General features: G+C 43.5%; 1 long non-coding RNA gene across 1 annotated transcript in view; it reads left to right on the top strand.

Annotated features, from left to right (window-relative positions):
* Positions 1–21,276, top strand: part of LOC138736832 (uncharacterized) — a 37,117-nt gene extending 15,841 nt beyond the window's left edge. Inside the window, exon 3 of the long non-coding RNA XR_011340611.1 lies at positions 19,645–21,276. This is a non-coding gene — a long non-coding RNA (uncharacterized lncRNA). The remainder of the gene's footprint in view (positions 1–19,644) is intronic.
* Positions 21,277–24,754: the final 3,478 nt, after the last annotated feature.

Below are 24,754 nucleotides of genomic sequence, written 5' to 3'. Positions count from 1 at the left end.
ATCATAACCTTATATTAGCACCAGTGAGGTACCTATATGCTCTAAATAAGGATGCCAGATTTTTAGGAAGGTGTTATATCGCTTCCTGAGATTGTATGTGACCTTTTCAGGTGGGATACAACTACTCATTTCCGAAGACCACCTAGCCATGAATAGATGGGAGTCAGACTTCCATGTTACTGCTATGCATTTCCTGGCCACACAAAGGAATTTCTGTGAATTTAATTTGAGAATTAGTTAGTAATTCACCAAGCATATTAAAGTTTCCCAGAAGACAAAGCTCTCTGTCTACTGGGAAGGTGACTCCCATGATCTTGGTTAGGGTGTAAGAGGTCATACCAGAAGGGCCTCACCTTTATGCAAAGCTAGGTAAAATGTTAAAAGGAACTAACCTCTACACCACACCCAAAACACACCTGATAATTCAGGTTTATATTGGTGTAATTTGTGGGGTGAGGTACAGTTGATGGAGGAGAAATATAATGGACCAATCTATACCTGGCATTAATAGTAGCCAACAAACTTCCCCAACATAGGACCTGACCAGAGTTGTTTGTCAATTGTTGTGTCCAAGTCAGACTCCCACCTCATCCTAGATTTATGCAAACCTGGCTTTGGGCTCTCACTTATCAATAAAAAAGTACATTCTTGAAATAAACGTATACATTTCTTTCATGGGGTAGTTTCTCCTTTTCATTGAGTCCTGGTAGAGCCTTTTCAGGGCCCAAATTGACCATAAGGAAGGATTGTAACTAAAGATTAAAAATGTCTTATTGGACAAGTCATATTTCTTCTTCAGCTGTTCAAATGACATGAAAAGACCTTTTCATAATAATCTTCCAGACATTGTATCCCCTGATGATACAGGTTTTCAACTTGTTATTGTTCAAAGTCATGGGTACATTTTGTCTTAAAGGTGTCCTCTATAACAATCCTCTTTTCAGTCCAGAGCCTCTACAGGTCTCGCACCATATTTTAACCAAGTGTTTTTAAAATGGGGTTTTCTGTCTTGCTGGCTATAATTCAGGAATTCCATTTATACATGAAATCATTATGCACTCTCTTTGAGAGTGCAATCCAAATTGTACCCAGTAGAGAGCATATCCCTCTCAAAAAAAAAATGAAGAAATTAATCTCATTTGGGCCACCAAATACTTTTTGAAACTAGGCAACCAGATGCCTCCTAACCTGTAATTCCATGTTAACTTTTCTATGGATATTCTAGGTTCCTTGCAGTTCCAAATAAATTGCCTAACATGCTTACTAAGGGTTTTAAAAAAGGTTTGAGGTAGTGGAATGGGCAAGGACTAGATAATATACTGCAATCTTTACACAGATCTTTATTCATCTTTACACAGTTGACCCTGCCAATTGGAGTGATGGACAAATTCATCCACCTACTCAAGTCTTCAATTTTATGAAGTAGCAGGAGGTAATTGAATTTGTACAAATTCTGAACGACATCCTCCACCATTATTCCAAGGTATTTGGTCATCTGAGAGCCATTTGAATGGACTTATTCATTGGTACTCAGTGTGATCAAAATTTGTTAGTGGGATGATTTTTCCCCCCCCAGTTTACCTTGTATTCTGAAACTTCACCATAAGATTTTAATAGAATCTGTAATTTAGTAAGGGAATTGATCAGATCAGTTAAATACAGAATTACATTGTCTGCCATAAGATTAATTTTGTGGCTTGTCTGATCCACCATAAAACCCTTTATCTCCAGGTCTTGTCTAATTGCCTCTGCCAAAGGCTCAATAGTGAAGACAAAAAGTCCTGGAGACAAGGGACAACTCTGTCAACTTGATCTGCTCAAAAGGGAATGCTGCCAAAATCTGTCCATTAGTGGTGGCCCTAGCTTTCGGACTTAACCCAATTAATGAACAGTTGCCCAAATCAAAGCTTGGCCAAGACTCTAAATAAATAGCCATCCTGGCCTGTCAAAGGCTTTTTCAGCATCCAAGCCACAGCGACACTCAGTTCAGCCTTCGACTTTGTATAGTAGATAACATTGAAGAGCCTATATAGGTTGTTGGGTGACCTGTTTCAAAATAAAACTGCTCTGGTCTGGATTTATTAATTTTGGCAAGTATTGGCCAAGGCTGCTAACCAGGCCCTTAGAAATCAGTTTGTAATCGGAGTTTTGTAATGAAGTGGATCTCTGTATTTTTTTTATAAAACAAAACAAAAAACAAAATCACAGTTAATATGGCAGTTGAAAATGATTCAGGGAGCATTTTGGTTTTAGATACCAAGTTAATTATATCCATGATGAAGGGTATATGTAGATCCTTAAAATTTCCATAAACCACCTTCCCCTGGTGATTTAATAGACTGGAGTGATCCAAAGGCTTTTGAAATATAGGGTAGGTACAAATTTGCTTGATCTTTGCCAAGTTTGGATAGTTCAACCGTGGATAAAAAGTCATCAATCTTAGTCAGGTCTTCTGGGGACTGATTTATATAAGTTTGTATAAAATTATTTTAATGTATCATCGATTTCTATTGGGTTATGTGAAACTGAGCCCATTTCCTTCTGGATTGAATTTAGTATTCTACAACTCTCCTCTACTCTCAATAGCCAGGGCAAGACTATGCTTTTTCTCCCAGTTCCTAATATCTTTTAATGCTTAGAATGATTTTTTTTTCAATTTTATAAGTGTGCAGTATATTATATTTGAGGATTTATTTTGTTTAAAAGCACTTTGTGTGTCTCTTTGGAGTTGGACTGTTGAAACTCCTTCTCCCCACCCAAATGCAGAATTTCTGTTTCCAGTTCTTCTATGTTTACAAGATTGTGTGTCCCATAGAATAATGAATTTGGAAAATTCTGTTTTTTTGGGTAGGGTAGATTCAGATGCCATCTGTAGGAGTTAGTTTATTTTTCTGGCAACAAAATAGAGCAAATGATCCAACAAGGTTCTAGATAGGTATTCAGATCCTAATGTCTGCAAATTAACTGTGTTAATAACAAAGGTCAATCCTAGTATGGGAGCCAGGATATGCAGAATAAAAGGAGTAGTCCCTGGTTTGAGGGTGTGTTTACCTCCACACATCTGTCAAATATAGATCTTTCATAAAAGCCAAGCTGGTTTTGGCTACTTTTATTTTGGATGTGTGGATTTCTCCAAGATAGGATCCAAACAAAAATTGAAGTCACCCCCGTCATCCCCTGACACCTTCAAAATGATATCTTGAATAAAGGATTCATCATCAGTTAGGTGCGTATAGATTTAAATGTCCAGGACTCTGAGTAAACTTGTAGCAGGCTGAGCGATCGCACAGTTAGATGGGCCAAATTGCCACCCCAGTCATCCAACACAAGATGGCACAGGCCCTCTCCCTTCTAAGGAGAAGCCCATGGTTGGCAACACGTGTTTCCCAGGGTACAGCACTTCTTAAGGCCAGTGTGCCCCTCACAGACAGTGGGCAAGCTCCTCAAGCAGCACGAGGAATTAAAAAATAATGTTCAGTTACTGGTTCACCTCATGCTGTGTGGACGTCTCTCATTTCAGTAGCACTGCTGTTAACAGTGGTGATCCCAACAGTTCTCATGTCTTTGGAACCCATCTCAAACGCAACAAAATGCAGGATGCTACTACCACTACAGTCACAATAGCAGCGTCTAATGTCGTGGGCGTGCATTTTCCGCCCTTCTGGGCAAATCGGCCCAGGAATTGGTTGCAAACGGCTGAGTCACAGTTCCAGATCAGAGGCATAATCTCGGAGGATACCAAGTTCTGGCACGTTGTCAGCATCCTGGATGCCGCTACCTCAGCAAAAGCAAGTTCCTTCATAGAAAATCCTATGGAGCACAAGTACGAACAATTCCAGCATTTCCTCCTCAATTCCCTGGAACCCAGCGGACACAAACATGCCATCTGCATCATGCATCAGACACACAGACTACTGGTGTAAGTTTCCTCAGCAATAACTGACTTGGATTTCAGCACCCCACACCTGGTAGCCAAAGAAGCATACAGACTCTTCCACACCCTGTAAAAGAGCTCCATATATGTGCAACCGATCGACGCTGGCAGTGCTGCCAGTTCAGACCCCCAATGAGCCCCCCAGCAGTAGCCGAAGGCCAGCCACAATGTAACAAGCACTCAGAGCGATTACTGTTTATACCCACCACAGATGGGGCCTTAACACCTAGCAGTGCATCCCTCCATGCTTATACCCCAACGCCAAGTGAAGCGCAGCAGTGGGAAACTGACAGACTAGTTGCTAATAGTGCCCTCAGCAGTTATCACACATAGGCCTACTCTACCTCAGGGACCAGCAAACAAAGAGGGATTTCCTAGTCAACATGGGCTCTGATAAGCCTCATTCTGCCGATGCATTTCGAACTCAAACAATCTCAAGGGCCTTCCCTACAGGCAGCCAACAGTTCCTCCATTCAGAGTTTCAGCACTCACCTGGTCACAATCCATGCTGCAGACACTGTTTTCCACTGGAAGTGTACAATTGCATCCATGGGGAAAGCCCTACTGAGCAGACTTACTCCAGGCACAGGAGCTCCTGGTGGACATAAACAGATTCCGTTTGGTCAATGCTAACATGTTCTAGTCATAACCCCTCAGTCTACAGCAATGTTCCTTTCTGCCACACTCTGGACTGTAATGAATATGCCCTCCAACTGGCCAGGTACCTGTCACTGTTGGTGCCCAATTTCCATGATACTAAACCAGCACATGGTGTGGAGTAGCACATCGAGACCACGGGGCCTCCTGTGTATACACAGGTACTGCACCTCCTGCAGGACAAACTCCAATCCAAAACAGAGTTTGCTGCCATTGAGGAGTTGGGCATCATCCACCACTCAAACAGCCCCAGGCATCCCGCTGCACATGGTCCAGAACAACTACGGTGATTGGCGTCCATTTGGTGACTATAGATGACTCAACACAACTGTCCCAGCCAGATACCCTATTCCACATATCCCGGATATCATCACGAGGCTCCAGGGCTGTCGGATCTTTGACAAGGTGCACCTTGTCAAAGGGTGCCATCAGATTCCAGTGCATACTAACGACGTCCCAAAAACAGCAATTATTACACCTTTTGACCTTTGAGTTCCTTCAGATGCCTTTCGGTCTAAAGAATACAGATGTTTCAGCGTCTCATGGATGTGGTTGGCAGGGACCTAGATTTCATCTTCATCTACCTGGATGACATTCTCATCACCAGCACACACATGATGCACCTGGCTCACCTTTGATAGGTTGAGGGAGTTCAGACTCACGGTGAAACCAGCTAAGTGCCTGGAAACTATCGATTTCTTGGGACACCGTATCACCCAAGAGGCAGCCACACTTCTGCCAGATAAGGTGGAAGCCATCCAATGTTTTCCCAGGCCAAGCACAAAACCCTACAAGAATTCCTAGGGATGGCGAACTTCTATCATCGCTTCCTTCGGGAAGCGGCTATCCTCATGCTACCCCTATTTGACCTCAAACTCAGCGACAAGGCTCTTCAGTGAACACATGAAACCATGGAAGCATTCCAGGCAACAAAAGCGGCACTGGCAGAGGCCACATTTTTGGCCCATCCAGACTCTTTCTTCCCCCCCCAACCCTTTCAACAGACGCATCGGACAGAGGAGCAGTGGGGTTTTTTTTGCCCCAAACATCTCCAGACACCAGAATTCAAGTACAATGTGTTCAACTGTGAATTGTTGGCCATGTAACTGGCAATATGACATTTCTGGTATGTTAGAAGGAAGGGTTTTTGTCACCTGCAAGGACCACAAACCACTCACCCATGCACTCAGCAAGGTTTCAGACATGTGGTCAGCGAGGCAACACCTCTCCTACATTTGTGTATACAACAGACATTCGCCATGTTGCAGGCAAATCCAATGTGGTGGCCAATGCGCTGTCCAGACTGGCCATCGTTGCTACCTCACAAGGGGTTCGATATCGCTCAGCTAGTCAAAGACCAAGCAGACGATGTGGACATCCAGGCCTACTGGACCGGCATCACCAGCCAGTTAGCGATTTGTCCTTTACCGGGGAGCCCAACTTTATTGGGGGCCATGCCCACAGGTTTACCCAGACCCATCCTACCCGTGACCTGGCGACAGCATGTGTTCAACCAAATACACAGTCTGTCACATCCTTCCACAAGGTCCACAGACTGCCTGCTGTCTGACAAGTTTGTGTGGCATGCCCTCCACCACAATGTAACCCTATGGGCTAAGACTTGTTTGAACTGCCAATCCACTAAAGTGCACAGACAAACCAAGGCCCTGCTCCAGAGCTTCAACCTGGCACAGCGCTGTTTTGACCATGTGCATGTGGACATTATCAGCCCGCTCCCTGTGAGCCAAGATTTGTGGTATTCATAGTAATTGGCCATTTTACCCATTGGCCAGAAGCAATCCCCCATGCCCACATGCAACACAGACTTGCGCCAGAGCTTTCTTGTCCATTTGGATCACATGTTTTGGATTCCTGACCCACTTCACCTTGGACCAGTTACATCACAGCCTACCATCCTCAGGCAAACTGCCTCAAATGTTTCCTCCACCATCTGAAAGTATCCCTGAAAGCTCCACTACAGGGCCCTAATTGGATGGACAAACTCCCATGGGAGCTATTAGGAATTTGCACAGTACAAAAAGTCCGAACAACGTCATCAGCCAAAATGGTGTATGGCTCCCCACTTACCATCCCAGGGGACATTCACTTCATCCCTCCAGGCCCACAACCCAGTGCTCTAAACATACTCCATAGATTGAGGGATCAAACAGGTAAACAGAAGCCTCCGCCACCTTCCCAACATAGCTCTCCAACTTGTCACATCCCAGCAAATCTGCAGTCTACCAAATTAGTTTTTGGAGGACAGCAAGGGAAACCCCTACAATGTCCCTATGAAGGCATTGCAGCATGACAGTGTCATTTTTGCCTTTCACATTGACAACCTCAAGGGAGCGCATCTGGTCAAACCAGCTTGCCCCGGATCCCCAGGCCAAAGACAATACAGTAACTTGCTTAAAGGGTTGCAGAAATTGGTGGGGGGGGGAGGGGGGGGGGAAGTTTGGGTGGGGAAGTTTGGGTGGGGGAAGTTGTGTAGCAGGCCGAGCAACCACGTGGTTAGACAGGCCGAATCACTGCCCCAGTCGTCTAACACATGATGCAGGCCCCCTTCCTTTCTGAGAAGCCACAATTGGCGACACATTGCCTGGGGACAGTACTGCTTCCGTTTTTACATGCCACTGGATGGGGAGTGATGCTGCAATGCACTGACATCACTTCCTAAGGCCAGCACGCCCCTCACAGGAAATGGGCAGGCTCCGAGCAGTGCGGGGAATTCAAAAATAAAGTTCAGTTACTACTTCACCTTGTGCTGTGTAGATGTCCCTCATTTTGGTAGTGGTGCCATTAGCTGACACTACAAACTGACAATTAACTGATAAAAATCAACCTGATGGGTTGCTAAGTCGCAGCACCTGGGTAGTCCTCCTGGGACCCAGGTGTGATTAGTGGGGAAAGGGTGTTTCCAGCATCTTTTAAGCTGCAGTGGGAAAATCGACCCATTAAATCACCAACCCAGTGATTTAAGGGGGTTCCCACTCCTGTGATGAATGATGAATGAATGTAGTAACAAATTGAAGTCCAAATGGCAAATGGGAGCAATCTTCAGATACTGGCTAATCAACACTGTTGTGACCACTACTGTCAGGCGAATGCTGCAGTCACTGGAGGAGCAGCAGGATACAAGCACTGCACATTTCAGTAGATGCAGCCCAGTGACACATGCACACAAGCGTTGATTTAATCAGAACAACCAGGTTAGCCATTTTCATTTTCAAGCCGCCGGTGAATATCTCTGAGGTAGGTCAGGGATCCATTTGGATTTGGTCCATGCTGACTGAGTCGGACCTTTTCAAGCTGCCACACGAGTGGGGTACTAACTGGGCAAATTGCCCAGTTAACCCCATTTTACATGGTAGCTTGAAAGGGCCTAATGATAGTATCTCCAATCATTACTGGTATGTCTTTGTTTATCATGATGGTTATCCGATCTTTGTATTTAAAAGATTACATTACAGGTCCTACCCACTCTTAATTTATGTTCCTGCATAGTTAGGTGGGTTTCTTGTGTAAAGGTAATACCAGTTTTCATTTTTTCAGGTATGCCAAGACTAATTTCCTTTTAACTTATCCATCTAGCCCATTCACATTAAAGCTAAGAAATATCCATACACACACTGAAGTGTTTTGACTCCTGTATTAATTTAAAAATGGAATACTGTACATGTGTATCTCCTATGATAAAGTAGCAACAGGTTGGCAGCAGGTTGTCAAATTTAAAGAATAAACAACTATAAAAGCCCTCTCTCCCAATGCCGACCTCTGAACATATGGCATTGTATGTGCATCCTGCACCATGTCTAACTAACTCAAACATTTTGCTAGCCCAGGGCTCCTATCAAAAAAAACTATTATATATTATTCAACTTTGAGTACATTTTAAAAAAAAATCACTCAACTCAAACAATTACTGTGGGGGGAAAAAAAAATCAGTCACCATAAAAAAACTAGTCAGTTTCAATTGGTTTAGATTGGAATGCACCTATTATAGGTGGAAAAAGTGACTAGTTTAAGGCAGTTTGTGAGGACCATGATTGCCTATCTAATTTTCCTCCACCTGCTCTTGCTCACCATTTTATTTTCCTCTTGGCCAATTATGCAAGAGACATTGCTTCCCCAGGTGCCTTGAAGAATTTCTTCATTCCATTAGGGAATAGGATCCTGAGTGTTAACAGGTGAAATGGGATATTCTTAGACCAGAGCTCCTTTACCTGGTCAAACTCCCTCTTCATTAGACCTACACTTAGGTCAGGAAAAATAACACTGGCCTGTTGTCATACATAATGGGCCCTTGTTCTCTCTCGTTCATGGCAGTGTGCAAGATTTTATTCTGGTCCTGATACCTCAGACTTATCAGGACTTGTGTCTCTGGCCCTCAGATGTGCCAGGTGCAGAGACTCAATGAGCCCTTTCAATCACTATTGGTTCATTAAATTGTTCTTGTCCCAGAATGTCTGGGATCCAGCCTTTAAAAATAATTCTATGGATCCTTTCCTTTAGAGCCTTCCTTTAGGTTATTATTATACCTGCTGTAATTTTGTAGCTGGTCCATATATCCCAGCAGAAAGTAATTTTCCTTCCTTAGCATTGAGGGATTCCATCTGTTAGTTGGTCCTCTACAGTCCCAACACACTTATCTACAGCAGCCATTTGGGAGGTCAACTGGCTGAACATGACCAAGTCCTGAGATGGACTGACTAATCTTCTAGGATATTACATCTAATTTATTAAAGAGGGCTTCATTACCCCTTTGAATCTCCTGAAGGAGATGCAAATCCCTCTCCTTCAGTAGTTGCTTGAGAGCTGGCCCTGTTCCAGGGATAGATCTCCCCACAGACCGGGGCTTTTGTGGCTGCCATCTTACTGTTTTGTTGACATCCTGCTGCTGAGATGGATTCCACAGTCAAGGCTGAATTCTGGTTAATAACTTTGTTTAGTTCCTCATTTCTTGCTTATGCTCTAGCTATGTAGTTAGTTTCAAGGCTATTTTAAGTGTTTTCCATTGTTTTAAACTGCTGCCACCTTGCCAACATCCCATTGCTGGGACAAATTTCACTATCAAGGTTAAATTCTGGCAACATTTCTTTGTTTAATTCTTTGTTTCTTGCTCTAGCTGTTCAGCTAGTTTAAAGATAATTTAGGTGTTAAACTGAATTCTTCTGAAGAGCCCTCGGGCTAGGAATAATAGCCACCTGTATTTTCAGTTCTTGCTCCTTTTTACAAAAAATACTTCAGTTCTGTGTGCCCTGAACTGATCCCAGACCAGAAGTCCCATTTTGTTCATCCAGCCTTTTGGATAAACAAACACACCATGTGGTGATTTTTTTCTTCTTTGGGGTGAGTTTCTTCAATATTACAAGATCGTATTATATGGCGAGCTCTCCACTGGCCACCGTGACAGAGGTGCACCAAAGAAAAGGTACAAGGACTGCCTAAAGAAATCTCTTGGTGCCTGCCACATTGACCACCGCCAGTGGGCTGATAACGCCTCAAACCGTGCATCTTGGCGCCTCACAGTTTGGCGGGCAGCAGCCTCCTTTGAAGAAGACCGCAGAGCCCACCTCACTGACAAAAGGCAAAGGAGGAAAAACCCAACACCCAACCCCAACCAACCAATTTTCCCTTGCAACCGCTGCAATCGTGTCTGCCTGTCCCGCATCGGACTGGTCAGCCACAAACGAGCCTGCAGCTGACGTGGACTTTTTACCCCCTCCATAAATCTTCGTCCGCGAAGCCAAGCCAAAGAACAAACAGTGCAAGTTTTGTGCCATCAGCTCAACAGGCCAGAACTACAGATTAGCATCTTTTCATGACCAATGGTTTTCACTATGACAGTTTTATCTCCTTTAACACGCCATTTTGTTGGATGATACACTGAATGTTACTGGAACTTCATCCATGTTCCCTATTTGACTCAGTTCAAAACAAGTTCTTTTTCATGCATTTATTACAAACTTATGAAATGCTAACATTTGGACTTCATAATTCGTTGGCATTTTCTGTGCAATTCATGTTTTTGTATGCATTGATAAACCTTTCATGAACCAGCACACCAACCTTCTGTTCCAGCAAATTCCTTATCCTATTGTTGTTCTCCTAATCTCCTGGCCTCCTTAATTATCATCTTGGTAAAAATGCATTTCCCCAATTCCCTTTCATTTATTATCCAGTTTTAAAAAAAAACTCAAGTTGTGGGCAACATGGGGTAGGACAACAAAGGTTATGTTTACCTTTTTTAGCAGCCTCTAGCCATTTTTCTTGCTTTCCCCATGCATATACCATTTTAACTCCAAAAACTTCAGCTGCTGCTCTATTACTGTGCTCCTTAGCATAGATTCCAACTTTTCGTTTGCATGCAATAGTGCAGCTTGAACACTTTCCTCCTGTCAGCATCTTGCAGACATTTATATTTCAGACCCCAAAATGGCAGCATCAAATTTGCATACAAGACCAGGCCCGGGGTGGGGTGTTTGGAGTGATTATTGGGAATGGGGGTCTCGTATGCTGTTCAATTCAGTAAACAATGATCCATTATTGAGTGGAAAAACAGATATCCTGGGATAATTTAAAGTGCATAATAAATGTCTTTTGACAATTTGAGCAAGAACATACTGAATATTTATGTGCATGGTAATGAAAAACTCATTTAAAAGCTAAAGCAGGCCTTATTTACAGCAATTTACCATTTTTTTCAGCTTTGTGATTCTTTAATATCAGGTTAATCTAATAAAAATGTGAAAGATTGAATATAGAAAGAAGATTGAAGTCATTCACTTAGTAATTTTCAGTATTTTCCTCAGACTGAGCTTTAAGGTAGCAACTTTCATTTGAATATGGCTCAAGTTCATATCAGATCATATTTATTGTCAAACATAATAGTACATGAAAATTCCTTTAGTCTGCCATAAGGCAAAGATTTACCATCAGCATTGCCCTGCACCCCTTACAGTCAGAAAAAGTAAGTCCCCAGATGTGTTTATGGATTCACCTCCAGCACTCCCACAAAATACTCCAGTTCAGTTCAAGCCACCAACAACCCAAGCCCAGATCTAAACCTCTAACTCAATGACTCCTTCGGTGCCAGGGGCCCTGTAGGAGCCCTCAGCATCCTTTTGAATCCTGGTTCTGATTCCTTCAGCTGCCCACAGCCTGGTGTGAATTCCACATCTTCAAGTCTCCAACAGCTCTCCACCTATGTGGTGTCCTTCAGCCACAGAGCCCCTTGCTGGTCCTCCACTGTGCTCACAGTCCTTAGGATCATCTCCTCAATGAAGAGCGTTCTCCCTGTTACTGATGCCCTGCACCAGTCCACTGCTTCCTTGGATTCTGAAACCTATTAAAGCTGTTGCAAAACCTGTGCCCAGACAACATTTTAAATAAAGCACCATGGGCTCCATTAACAAGCAATTTAAAGCCTGTACAGATTAGTCAAATTGGGCAGTAAGACCCTGTGGGAAGTGCTGTCTCTCCTCTCCCTGGTTCCACACCACCTGCAGCAGAAGCTCTGGCAGCTCTACTTTTTTGTTGAAGGTGGCTTAAGCAGGGAGTGGCTCATTGGGGAAAATGCATGGATGGATTCAACCATGATATTTCAGTCCATTAACAAATAGATTCAAAATCAAGATCTGTGAGCCTATAATATTAATCATTTTCCCAACCAGCAGTCATTGAGTAATATTCTTTATTAGAAAATAAAATCTGGTTCTTCTAGTTTGCCTGCATTTTGTGCATTTGGATAGAACATCAAACAGTTGAGCACAGGAAAAGGCCCTTCAACTTATGTCCAAATCAACTTAAACTCAGCTGCTTATATTTGATACATATCCTTCTATCCCTTTCATAGATGTGTATCTATCTAGAAGCCTCAAATGTTACCAGTGTATCAGGTTCCACCTACCCCAGGCTACCCATTCCAGACACCTACCACAGTATAAAATAGTTGCCCTGTACATCTCCCTAAACTTCCTTCCCCTCAACATAAACGCACTGCGTGTGGCACTTTCCGAATGGGGAAAAGCAACAATGCACAATGTATGTGACAATAAGCTCATTAGCAATGTACTTTAAAAAAAAAATTTAGACATACAGCATGTTAACAGGCCATTTCAGCCCATAAATAATTAATATTCAGTTTTCATTGTGAAAAATAAAAACTAGTACCATTTCAATGCAGACAATCCTTTCGCAGTATTGAAGCAGTCTATGATAAGAACCATAGAACATTTTTTGCCTAATCTCACAGACCTGCACCCAGTCCAGGTACCTGTCCAAATTTTTGAATGTTAAAATTGAGCCTGTATTCACCACCTCAGCTGCCAGCTCATTCCTCACTCTCACCCCCTCGTTCTCCTAAATTTTCCCCTTTCACTCTTATCCCATGTCCTCTGGTTTTGTATCTCACCCACCCTCTGAGAAAAGCCTATTCACAATTACTCTGTCTATCCTCCTCAATTTCAAATAACTATCAAATCTCCCTTCGTTCTTCGACACTCCAGGGAAGAAAGTCTTAACCTGTTTAAGATTTCCCTGTAACTCAGATCCTGAGGTCCATGCATCATTCTAATAAATCTTCTCTATACTCTTATTGATATATTTCCTGTAGTTAGGTGACCAAAACAGCACACAATACTCCAAATTTGGCTTCACCAATGTATTATACAACTTTACTATAACATCTAAATTCCTATACTCAGTACTTTGATTTATTAAGGCCAATATGCCAAAAGCACTTTACTACCCTAACCACCAGACACCACTTTCAGGGAATTATGCATTTTTTTCCCCTCCCCAGTTCCCTCTGTTCTACTACACTCCTCAGTGGCCTATCATTTACAGTGTGTAGGCTACTAGCATCAAACCACACAAGGCAGAGAGCAGGGAAAACACTAGTTTTAATAGACTGGTATACAGCTAGGCTTTGAAGCCTTGGTCTTGCCTCTGTACAAGCCTAGGCCAGAATGAGGGGGAAAGGGATCCCACCCCAGGCTTATATACAAGGTCACCAGGTGAGCCACCTGGTGACCTAGTGGTGTAATGACATCATGCATGACATACCACCATATTCACCCCTCCTTAAAAAATTGTGACTGACCCTCCCCACCCCCATCCCCTCTGTCTCTTTGGACCTGTTCATAAGTCCAGTATTTGACACAGTTTCCTCTTCCTTCTGGACTTTCGGGGGACCGGGGTGGAGAAGGTGGGGGGAGGGGGTGCCAGGGTCTGGAGGTCTTGGCCCTGGGCGAGGGTATGGTGCATGGGTGTAGGGCTTTCCGCCCGTGGGGGTGTGTTCGTCTGCTGCTCTTAATGCTGCTCCTTGGGGTTCCACGACCCTCCTGCGTTGACAGTCGTTCCTTCCTGCTGATCCTCTGGAGCCTGTGGTGCTCCTGCATCGTCTGCCGTCTCGTCCTGCTGATCTGTAGGGGTCTGTAGTTCTTCTGTGCCACCCACATCTGCCAGTACGAGGTCCCTGGTGGCCACCGAGTCTTCCCGTCCATCCTCGAATGCGATGTAGGCGTAGTGAGGATTCGTGTGCCTCACTTCCACAGGTTCCACCGACAGGTCTGTCCTGCGACATCAGCCATCAAGGCAGCATGGTGCCTGTCATGGCTTTCCTTGGGAAATAAAAGATACAGTCATGTGGTGTCACATTAGTGGCGGTACACAATAAAGAGTGTATGGAGTGCAGAGCCTCCGGTAACACGTCTTGCCATTTTGCTACTGGTAGGTCCTTTGCTTTGAGGGTTAGCAGAACCGTCTTCCAGATAGTGGTGTTCTCTCTTTCTACCTGCCCGTTCCCCCTAGGGTTATAACTCAAAGTGCAACTGGTCACAATGCCTCTATCCCTGAGGTACTATTGGACCTCAGTGCTCATGAAGGCAGCATCCCTGTCTGTGTGTATATAGATAGGGTACCCACACAAACTGAATATAGATTGCAGGCACTTTATTACTGTGGCTGCGGTGACATCGGGACATGGGATAGCAAAGGGGAACTGTGAGTACTCGTTGATAGCATTTAGGAAATAGATGTTCCTATCATATGACGGGAACAGGCCTTTGAAGTCAAGGCTAAGCCGCTTGAAAGGCCTGGTAGCTTTTATTAAGGGGAAGCTGTCTGGCTGGTGGAACTGTGGTTTACATTCCACACAGATGGGGCAACCCCTGCTTACCATCCATACCTCCTCCACTGAGAACGGGAAGTTTTTGGCCCTGACAAAGTGGAAGAGCCTTGCGACTCTTGGGTGGCCCAGCACGTTGTGCAAGCTCTGCAGCTGGAACATGTGATTAAGAGCCGCACAAGTCCCCTGGACAATGCGTCTGAGGGCTCATTGAGCCTCCCTGGACAGTATAGGATGTCATAGCTGTACATCGACATTTCTATCCTCCAGCGCAAGATTTTATCGTTCTTTATCTTCCCCTGTTCTGGTTATCAAACATGAATGCCACGGTTCGTTGGTCCGTGACAAATGTGAAGCGTTTACAGGCCAGAAAATGTCTCCAATGCTGCACTGCTTCCACAATGGCCTGGGCCTCCTTCTCCACTGCCAAGTGTCTTATCTTGGATCCCTGGAAGGTCCCTGTCTGAGGCGTCGGTCTTTACCTGAAAAGGGACCGTCTCGTCAATGGATCGCAGAGTTTCCTTCACGATCAGATCCCTGATCTCTTTGAAGGCTTTGATAGCAGCAGGGCAGAGGGGAAAAGTTGAGGCCTTTATGAGTGGGCGGGCCCTGTCGGCGTAATTGGGGACCCACTGCACATAGTATGCAAACAGCCCCAGACACCTCTTTAATGTCTTTTGAGAATGAGGGATGGGGAGGTATAGCAGCAGGCACATGCGGGCCGGGTCTGGGCTAATTTCCCCGTTTTGCATCACGTAGCCCAGGATCACTAACTTCCTGGTGCTAAAGACACATTTATCCTTATTGTACGTTAGATTGCGGCCCTTTGCTGCCTGAAAAAAATGTTGAAGGTTAGCATCATGGTCAGCTTGTGAGTGGCTGCAGATCATAACATTGTCCAGGTACGGGAACACCACCTTTAAGTGGTACTTGTCCACTATGTGGTCCATCTCCCGGTGGAACACGGATACCCCGATGGTGATACCAATGGAGGACTGATACAACCTGCCATTTGATTCGACGCCATGTATATCCTATCACTCTTTCTAATGGGCAACTTTTGGTATACTACCTTGAGGTCGATAGTGGAGAACACTTTGTACTGGTCAATGCTGTTTACCATGTCTGCGATACGTGGAAGCGGGTATGCATCCAACTGCGTGAATTTTTTGATGGTCTGACTGTAGTCTACGACTATATGTATCTTCTCCCTGGACTTCACTACCACTACTTGTGCTCTCCAGAGGCTGGAACTCTTTTCTATAATGTTCTCCTGCAGTAGTCTACAGACTTCTGCACCGATAAACTCCCTGTCTTTTGGGCTGTACCTCCTGTTCTTAGTGGCCACAGGGGTGCAGTCAGGTGTGAGGTGCATGAATAAAGGGGGGGGGGCTCTATGTTCAGGGACGTGAGGTTGCAGTAACGCTTCCTTCTAAGGATTAATAGGGGAAGCGGCCCATCATGCACCATTGTGATGCTTTTCAGTTGGCACTGAAAATCCAACCCCAGCACCCCAGCAGCACAGGAGCACAGAGGCGTGGGAGCACCAGCAATTTAAACTCCTCATACACCGTACCCTGGATCTCCAGAGTGACCCTGCAGTAGTGGTTGACCTTAGTCACATGGTTATTAGATGCCACTAGGATCTGATGGTCACTGGGGTACATTTTTAAACACGAGGTGTTCTACCACCCTTGGTCTATAAAGCTCTCTGTACTCCCACTATCCACCAACAATTTACAGTAGCCCCGTTAACCTTAATACTAACAGTCGCGTCCAATAGGTCGTGCGGACTCACCTGATTCAGTTGTAATGAAGCCAGCCTGGCACTTCCTCCATTCTGATAGAAGCTTTCATCCCAACCTCAATCATAGTACTCGGTACCAAAGACGTCCTCTGCCCGGTGTCCCAAGATGGCCGACTGCACATGACACTGCTTAGTCTTGCCTGTGGTGGGGGGGGGGGGGGGGAAGGAGAAGATCTTTCCCGCCTCTCATTTGCATGAGAGAGGGCTTTGGTGGGAGCCTTGAGGCTTCTGCAGACTTTCGCATAATATCCCTTCTTTCCACACCTCGAGCAGTCTGTCTCCTTAGCTGGACAGTGGGCTCTGGGGTGCTTTAGCTGCCTGCAAAAAACGCACTTGGAACAGTCTAGTGAGGCAGTTGCTGTGGAATGTTGCCCTTGTTCACCCGTGCACCTCTCTCTGTAAGTGGTCCACAATCCGTCTCAGTGTACTCCTCTAGCTCCCTTCTAGAGTCCTCCAGAGCCTCTGCAATGGTTTCAGCCTCATCTAGCCTCACTCTCCCCTTTTCCAACAGCTTCTGTCTTATCTCTGTTGACCTAACCCCAGCTACGATTCTGTCCCTCACCAGGTCACCATTTGGGCAGATACTGTCTTAAAATTGCAGCCCTTGCTGTGGTGGTACACCACCGGCCTACTGCGGGGGGCAAACTCTGTACCTGCAGGAGTGTACTGCCAGCCTACTGCAGGGGGAAACCTCTGTACAAGGGGACAGCACAACACCTGTCCAGCTGTCAATCAGTCAGTCTGAATGGATCAAGCCCCACCCGGTCAGGTGTCAATCACCCTCCGGGATATAGGCCTGCGCCAGCCTCCCGAGGCCTCACTCAGAGTTGCTGCAGCTACATCCAGCCTGGCTCTGTGGAAGTCTTTGTGGATTAAAGCCTATTGTACAGTCTTTACCTTGTGTGTCTAATTCTGGCTAACAGTGCACCACACTCGCCAAATCTTTTAGCGCAAGTATAAAGTCTCTAACAGACTTGCAGCGACCAGGTCATGAGTCTGTGCCTGGAATGCAGCTCACTGTGCCCCCTATTATAATGTCTTTGCAGAGCGTCTGTTGCTTCCTGGTATGACTTGGCATCCTGAATTAATGAATATGGACGATCTCCCAGCTGAGCCAGCAGTAGCATCAGCATTTCCTCCCCCCACGTAATTTAAAAAGCACCTATACCACCGGCCGAAATGCATGCTTGCATGGGGGGTTCTGGGATCCAGCTCAAGTTTCTCTGGCCGCATAACCTGACTGAGCCTCAGCTGGGGGTAGGTGCGGGCTGGGCCTGATCCTTCTCGCATGAGGTTGCTCGCACCTGTAGAGACTCGGGCCCCCTCCGGGGAATCAGGGATGGTTGGGGGTGGCTCTGGGGTAACAGCCCGTCCCCCTTGATCCTGCCGGTAAACTGCGATCAGCAAGGCGACTTGCCGTATGCCCTTCACCCGTGTCTGGCATGACTCCTGGTCACACACCAGGTACCCCGCATGCTGCCCCAGTGAGTTCACGAATAGGTAGGGCACTCTGCTGCTCGTTACTTGCCCCAGGATCCCCACGTGCTGCATGGCTGATCCTGCTCTCGGTGAGTTCGTGAACAGGTATGGCTCTCTGCCGCTCATTACCTGCCCTGGGGTGTTTCTGACCCCTCCAAAATCCAGACTCTTTTGTGTAGTCTTCCAAAGGCGCTATTTGCCTTGGCAAGTCTGTTGTCTATCTCGTTGCATTCTACTGTTAAATATTCCAGGTCCAGGGAGCAGAAGATGCAAACAGCATTCAGCAAACAACCATTTTCCAAAACCTTTAAAATAGTTTTAAAGTGGAAATCCTGTAGAAATTGAAATTTTAATAAATGACCAATTTGAGCAGAATCCCTTGAGCACAGAAATTCCTCATTGTTTATATTTCCTATTTGTGCCCCATTCTGTCTTTCATGTCAACAAGGTTCAGAAATTAGCTCTTGGGAACATAGTTTGCCCACTTCCTAACCTTTGTAATTTTCTTTATTTTTTATTTTTCAGAAATCGGGCTATTAAAATCAACATACTCCATTGTCTCCATAATGTTGGGGGACAAAGAGATTTTTTTTCTTTTATTTGCCCTTGTGCTCCAGTTTTAAATTTGTAATCAAACAATCAGAAGATTAAAGTGCATATTCCAAATTTTATTCAAGGTTATTTTGGTTTGACCATGTAGAAATTACAACACTTTTATACATTGTCCCCTCATTTCAGGGCGCCATAATATTTGGGACATAGCAATGATATGTATATTGAAGTAGTAATGTATCCCTTGCAGGCAATGATTACTTGAAGTCTGTGATTCATAGACCTCACCAGGTGCTGTGTACCTTTTCTGGTGATGCTCTGCCAGGCCTCTACTGCAGCCACTTTCAGCTCCTGTTTGTATCGGGGGCTTGTCCCCTTAATGTTTTCTCTTCAGCATATGGAAGGCATGCTCAACTGGTTTAGATTGGGTGATTGGCTTGGCCATTCAAGAATTTTCCAGTTTTTAGCTTTGAAAAACTCCTTTTTTGCTTTTTCAGCAGTATGCTTGGGATCATTAACTTGTAGGATGAAGTGTCGACCAATAAGTTTGGAGGCATTTGCTCATATCTGAGCGGATAAGATGTTTCTATACATCTCAGAATTCATTTTGCTACTGCCATCAGCAGTTACGTCATCAATGAAGATGAGGGCGCCAGTACTTGGGGCAGCCGTACATGCTCAGGCCATAACACCTCTTCCAGCATGTTTTACAGATGAGGTGGTATACTTTAGATCTTGGGCAGTTCCTTTATGCCTTCACACTTTGTTCTTTTCATCACACTCATACAGGTTAAACCTGGTCTCATCTGTTCACAAGACCTTTTTAACAGTAGTCATTGATACATCCACACTTGCCTCCTGAAGAGTGTTGCTAATCTGTCAATCGGGTCTTTAGGGATTTTTCTTCATTATGATAAATATTCTTCTGTGATCAGCAGTGGAGTTTTTCCTGGGCCAACTAGTCCCTTTGTGGTTACTGAACTCACCAGCATGCTCTTTCTTCATAATGATGTTAGAAACCATTGATTTTTGTAATTCTAAGGTTTAGGTGATGTCTCTTACTGTTTTATTCTTGCTTTTCAGCCTCAAGACGGTCTATTTGCCTTTCATTGGCACAACTCTGGTCTTCATGTTGAAAAATGGAACTACAGACTCCAAACATGGTCAAAAGCTTAGAAGCAAGCCTAGCTCTTTTATACCTGCACCAATGGATAGTAAAGATGCATTCTTCAGGATACACTTTATCGACTATAGTTTGGCATTTAACACCATCATCCCCTCAAACTCCAAGACCTGGGACTCAACACTCCACCGTGTAATTGGATCATGGATTTCTTGACCTCCAGGCCACAATCTGTGAGGATTGGTAAGCACATCTTCACAATCTCCATCAGTAGCAGAGCCCCCTGCTCTATTCACTTGACACCTATGACATTAACACCATCTGATGATACAATGAGAGTAGGTTGTATAAAGAAAGGGGATGAGTCAGCATTAAGGAGGGAGATTGAAGATGTGGCTGAACATTACATTAACAATACTCAAGGTCACCAAAACTAAGGAGCTGACTGTCGACTTCAGGAAGGGAAAGCCAGATGTATACAATCCAGTGATCATTGGGGGATCAAAGGTGCAGAGGATGAGCACATTTAAGTTTTTGAGAGCTACTATCTCAGAGGATCTTTCCTGGACCCATCACATTAATGGTATCGTGAAGAAAGCACGTCAGAACCTCTACTTCCTCAGGAGTTTGCGGAGGGTTGGTATGACATCAACCTTGGGAAATTGCTACAGATGTGTGGTGGAAAGTGTGCTGATCGTTTGCATCATGGTCTAGCTTGGGGACACCAATACCCCCGAGCGTAAAGCCCTCAAAAAGGTAGTGGGCACAGCCCAGGACATCACGGGCAAAACCCACACCACTACTGAGAACATTTACAGGGAATGCTGCTGTCAGAGAGCAGCACCAATCATCAAGGATCCGAACCATTCAGCACGCGGTCTGTTCTCGCTGCTGCCATCGGGAAAGAGGTAGAGGTGTCACAAGACTCGCACCACCAGGTTCAGGAACAGCTGCTACCCCTCCACCATCAGACTCCTCAACAACAAACTCAATCAGGGACTCATTTAAGGACTCTTGTGCACTTTATTGATTTTTAAAATTCTCTCTGTATTGCAGTTTGTTTACATTTGTTATCTGTTCACAATTCTTTATTTGTTTAAATGTATATGTGGTGTACAGCTTCTTTATGCACTACCATTAAGTAGTAATTTTGCCTTGCCTGCAGAAAAAAAAAGAATCTCAGAGTCATGATGTCACTCTGACAATAAATCTGGAATCTGAAGTAATTAAATGCACCTGAGTAATCAAAACACCCGTGAAGCCAAATTTCCCAAACATTATTGTCCCCTGAAATGAGAGGACTATGAATAAAAAATGCTGTAATTTTTGCATGGTCTGAACAAAATGTATATAAATAACCTTTAGTAAAATCTGGAATGTGCACATTTGAATTGCTTGATGACAAATTTAAAACTGGCAAATAAAGGAAAAACTATCTTTGTCCCAAACAATATGGAAGGTACTGTATGTAGCCCATTCCTAATTGCTTACGAATTGAGAGGCTTGCATGGCCATTTCAGTCAATTACAATAAAACCCCTGGTATCCAGAATTCAAGCATCTGACAGCCTCAATCAACTGGCAAAAAAAGAATCAAGGAAAAATTAAAATAAATAATAATTGGTAAAATACATCAGTTTCAAATTGTATAAGTAAATGTTCTCTGAAGTAACACATAAACCTTTGGTGAAGATGGGAGCAAATATTCAGCCAGCGAGTGCCTTGGTCTTGCTTTCCTTGTAGCAGCTGTTTGAATAAACTTGTGTGAAACAGCAATGGCATTGCTCCGGACGAAGAACAGATTGATTCTGCTCACTGTTGGGATGACTCTCTTAAATCGTTTCCTTATCCCTGCTTAGTAAAAGATGCCCCAGTCAGAGGCTTGATCTGTCAACTTTGCAGAGGGAGATTTAATTATCTATTATGTTATTGTTTGACTTTTCAGGCAACTTCCTGCAGATGCAGCGATGGCTAAACGTTTTCAAGGAATGTGACTGAAAGTAAAATGCTTTAAGGTTTATATATTCATGCAAATGAAGTTTGTTCAGTGTAAGTATAGCATTTTTGTCTTTTAAAGTATTTATTTTTTAATGTAGGTGTTGTAAGAGTAAGTCTCAAGAGTAAATAACTGGAAAATACATATATCTGGCATCTACCATAGGTGGTAATCTGGAGTCAGATATAGGCCAAATCAGGTTCTGATGCTTCTCTTGGATGGGGTTTCATCATAAAAAAGGTTTTACTCTAGTCATCATTAAGAATTACAATATAATACCATCTTATTAATTGCATTTATATTCCACAGCTGTCATGATGGGAGTTCAAATGTGGTGTCTGGATTGTCAACCCAGGTGTCTGAATTGTTTGCCCATTTATGTAACCACAGAATCACCAACATAGTAGGTCATTGTTTGTTTCAATCTCCTTTTGTTATTTACTGTTGCTTATTTCTACCAACCAAATTTTAACCACACAACTTTCCATTTTCTTTCATTCTGATCTTAATTTTTGAGGTTAGTTTCAAATTGAATCTTGTCAGTGAACAAATTGGGATGAAAGTCAATGATTTTGATACATTCTGATACCACTAAATGAACAGATGGATGGCTGATTTGGACAAAATATAACCACCATTTGCCTCCTTCATCAATCTGTTTGATTACATGTGTCCAATATCTTGAACATTGCAATCTACTGCATGATTGATGTGAAATAATTTGCATTGCAACATACATTTTTCACATTTTTGAGTCAGTCCCAGCTTCTACTTGTTCCTCAATGTGGTTATAGATAATGGATTGACCTCTTGATTTTTTTGAATTGAAAGTGGGGATGGGATAAATCTATTATAGAGCAGCCTGAATAAACAACATCTATGTGTCATCTTACCAGGTTCAAACCAGACTTGACGACAATACATAAGGTATTCTTTTAAAACTGTAAGAGCTAGACCGCTATTCATCCTATGTTCAATTAAATAAAGTTACTTTCATATGTAAGAACAAAAATACTAGACAACAAAATAATTAAAATGTAGTCTGGCAAATGGGAATACTAGTATTACAAAGGCTGAAAGGATGTAAATAAGCATTTATACAAAGATAACAACTGAATAATAGGCATGAGTAAATATGTGGATATTTGATGTTGCCGTTTCCCACGAGGTTCACATAATTTTTGTATACCCTGTGGCGGCTCACCACTAGGCAGGCGAACCGGCACCACGTGTAAGCCACGCGGCGGGGCAGCCGGCCAAAATGGCGCATCAGGGGTTTTCCCTTCCAGCACGGGGCTCAGAAGCCCGTGCTGGGGGACCACGTCACGCCTGGGTGACATCATTCCCCCCCCCAGCGTGGTTCTCAGCCAGGTCCGGGCTGAGAGTATAAGTGCAGCCCAGCAGCCTGCAATAAACTAGACTGCTCACTGAGCTCAACCGGTCTGGTTGTGTGTGTTATTGCAGGAGCAGTGTAGCTGCTGCTACAACCCAATAATTTTTTTTGTATGTCACTTCTTAGCAATTGTATACTTAAAACTTGGCATTAAATGATCTGCATGTAAAATAAATTAATTTTAAGGTGAGTCTTTCCTGAGTGTTTCCCACTGTGGAAGTTTGTTCTCCTGCATCAATAATTAGCTGATTGCAACCAAAATTAGGATGAAAATATATAATATATTCAACAATAGTACAATTATATTTGTAAATTTACAGCGGAGAATAATTTAGATTTTGTGGAGACTGAAATTCTTACTTGCTGCAACTTATGTGCCTGTGACTGGAACAAGTAAGAATTTCAGTGCATCTGTACATTATAAGACTATAAGGCCATAAGACATTGGCTCAGAAATAGACTATGTAGACCTTTGAATCTGCCCTGCCATTTAATCATGAGCTGATCCATTTCCCCACTCAGCCCCACTGCCCGATTGAGGTTATGCATATGACAATAAACTCTCATAAAACTCCATGACTTAAAATCACATCCTAAGACTTCTGGTTCAAATTGGAATTAATAGTTTCCAGTAAAACAACTTTCCTGAATGTAATATCACCCTCTAGTGACTGAAGCTCTTTAAACATTACAAGTTTAAAAGTCAGCTGCATTAATTGCTCATCTTAAGAAAGGAGACACCGGAACGAGTCCAAAAACAAAATAAAGAAAGACGATGAAGAAAATATTGGGCGTAGAATTTTTAAAAAATAGTAAACATGCTGGATTTTATGTGGAAATATCTGCAGTACTGCTGACATTTCCCTGTGTAATTATCAACAACTTTAAGGTTTCAATTCATACACCTTTACATATGATCATTTATTTCAGCTGTTTTTGCCAACAGCTCCCTCAATCAGGATTCTTTATGGAGTTTACTATGGGAGCTGTGAAAACATTGCCCCCCCCCCCCCCCCCCCCCATCTACACCCCACACTGCAATGTGGCATCCTTCAACGGGTAGGCTTTTGTGTAGGGAGTTCAATTTTTTTTGTGGTCATGTTCTGGCTGGCTTCACATGATGCAATTATAATACAGGAGGCAGATTCAGTGCACAGGTTCTTGCTGTGGAAAGATTTCATTATACAGGACAGAAACAAACTATCTTGCCACCTTATTCATGCCAAATAGAAATGACCATCTACTTAATCACATTTAACATCATTTCATTTGTAGCTTTCTAAGTGGAACATCTTCCTAATTTCTCAATGTTTATCTTAATTTTGTAAGTAATGGTTTTGGCCACTGTTCCCATAGATGCTGAGAGTTTCCAGCATTTGTTTTTATTTCCAATTTCATTCATCTGCAGTATTTTAATTTTAAGCAGTAGTGATTAGTTATTGTTCATTGCTTCATCCCTTTTAAGAGAGCATTAGCAACATCTAGATCATTTCTTTTTTCATAAGCATAGTGTTAAACTTGATCATAATGTAGGTAAAATTTCCCTGTTAGTTTGTTAACTATGCATTACCCATGAGTAAATCTACTGTGCCCTGCTCTCATGTTGGTCTTCAAAGTATTTTTGAGATAGCTTGGCTTTTGGAATAAGCCCTGTAATCTCTGAATAAATTCACTCTTCCACT

Source organism: Narcine bancroftii, chromosome 6, assembly GCF_036971445.1.
Source record: "Narcine bancroftii isolate sNarBan1 chromosome 6, sNarBan1.hap1, whole genome shotgun sequence".
In the NCBI taxonomy this organism is placed as follows: Eukaryota; Metazoa; Chordata; class Chondrichthyes; order Torpediniformes; family Narcinidae; genus Narcine; species Narcine bancroftii.
This window is presented reverse-complemented; position numbering and strand designations above follow the sequence as displayed.